Here is a 2,438-nt window from a genome sequence, read left to right on the forward strand (position 1 = left end):
AAACAGACTGGTCATGAAAAATATTTAAAATCTGTTCAAAGCAAGTTAACCGACCAAAATTTCTCATTCCTTCGCTGTAAATCTATGTCAGTTAAAGAACACACAAAATTAACCGTTGTTAACTGTGCAATTTCGTTATTGTGTGTAATCTTACATAAATATATCTGCGATAATTTCATATCTGTATATACATATTGATCAGTGTAAACCAAAGTGGGCAATAACAGCTACGGCAAGGCAGACTGGTTTTGATGTAACTCCTTCATATTGTCCTCCTTATAGGACTCAGTAGGTCTCTTACTTCTTAATCGTACTAATGTATGAATTCCACGATGTAAAAGAACAGCAATTCGCAGTGCAGTAAAGTAAAGTAAACAGAACCCTATCTTATGTAAACAATTCACGTACATGGCTAATAATGCACTGCTGTAACAATGTTTCACGCAATATTATTGTATGACAAGTAATCCTCGACAACTTACTGTGTATCAGCTATGAGAAGACCAGTTTTACATACTATAAACATAGGAGAGTGTTCACACTCTCATATAGACAGATATTTGATAGTTTATACCGAATACAATCTTGGACAAAATTGTTGAGAAAACTCTGCTTTTGGACTAAACTCCGATCACGAGTATGAAAAATAAGCTCTCTTTTTGCCCCCACCCCTCCTGATCAATGTTGCTAGACGAAACAAAGCAAACCTGGGCTTATCAACATTGGTTGTAGGGGGGGAGGGGGATCGCTAATAATGTGCGATATTCAGGATGTAGTGCGCAAAATAACCCCGGTTTTAATATTCTCAACCCTTTTTGTCCAAGATTGTAGGTTAACTCTTGCGCGAACCAATAAAAGGGTGAAACTGCGGTGAAGATCATCATAATCGAGAAGCCACCAAGGAGGACAACGTTGTCTGATTGAGCTCTGGTTGCTTTTGTTGACTTGGTGAAGTGCGTGCCATCTACCAAAGAGTGTATCAACAAGACATGGAGGCCACACTCCCAGCACTGATTCAAGAGATCGAAAGATTGAAGCGACAAGTGAAAATCCAGAAAGGGAACAAGCTCGAGCAACTCAAACGCTGGTGAACCAAAAACCCGGACAAGGTTAAGGAGCAAAAGAAGAGATGGAGGGACAAGACCCAACAAAAAGTGAGAGACCAAAAGAGAGCAGGAAAAACGACCATGACACAACCTCCGCTTGTGACAATGCCAACCCATACCGTGGAGACACCCTGTGTGCTGTCTGTTGCAGACACAGAACCAATCCGACAGCCTAGCCAAATGACTGAACCAGATGGGGTTAAAGACACCATCCCAAAGGAAATGCTCATTGGAGTGGCAAACCCACCGAAGCCAGTGGGTGAAATGACAGCAGGAACGATCCTCGCCTGCTGACAGAAGGACAAGATGAAAGCCAAGAGGAGACAATACAACTATGGAAACAAAGCCCGATGTCAGGCGTATGCCAAACAGTACTATCACAAAAACAAGGGCAAAAGCAGGGAGAGACAAAACCTATGCCATCGACAAAAGAGGAACAAGCTCAGAGAGATCCCACTTTGCTCAACGACAACACAGAGCCCACGTGCCTTGAACCGAATGAAACCTTTTCTGAGTAAACCAAGACTTCCATTGAACATAGGGTGTTACGAATGGTCTTGAATCAAATAATAAAAGCAAGTACTGTATTTTCTCGATTAAACGCCGGCGTTTATTTAAAACTTGGCCTCAGGGACAACTCATAAGCAAATGAGCAACCCATGAGTAACTCCGAGCAACCCTGAGTAACTCAAATTGAGGGAGTAACTCCGAGCAACCCTATGTAACTCAAATTGAGGGAGCAACTCCGAGCAACTCCTGCGTAAAATGAGCAACTCATGCGCAAATGTGCAACCGAGGAGTAACTCCGAGCAACCCTGAGTAACTAAAATTGAGGGAGTCACTCCAAGCAACCCTGGGCCAGCATACTGAGGGAGAGACTGGAGGGTGGAATAATCCGCAAAAGATTGGCTTGGAAACATCAGCAAGAAATGATCCACAAAGATCAGCTGATTGAAAGCGAGAAGGCACAAAGCCCCTTTGACACCCCTTAAGGCCACCCCGCAGGTCACTTACGCATTTGGTTAGATCCGCTGGACACGTTTGTTCGACTCTAACTTTGCCTAAATGTTACTTACAGAGGCAACATGAGTAGGGATGTGACAAAACAAAACAAACAAAACGTGGACCCGCCTTTCTGGAGCCCTTGATTTTTCTGTTAATATCAGAATTACAACAAGAACAACAATAACAATAGTAATTACTGAATTAAAATAAAACAAAACATTTTGTTCCGTACCACTGTTGGACATGTGGTTGCCTCTGATTCACATTCCAGCACGAAAACTCTTGCTGTGTACAAGGCACTTTTAATTCCGACATTTCATTTTTCAT

The sequence above is a fragment of the Montipora capricornis genome, chromosome 2, assembly GCF_036669925.1.
Source record: "Montipora capricornis isolate CH-2021 chromosome 2, ASM3666992v2, whole genome shotgun sequence".
NCBI lineage: Eukaryota > Metazoa > Cnidaria > Anthozoa > Scleractinia > Acroporidae > Montipora > Montipora capricornis.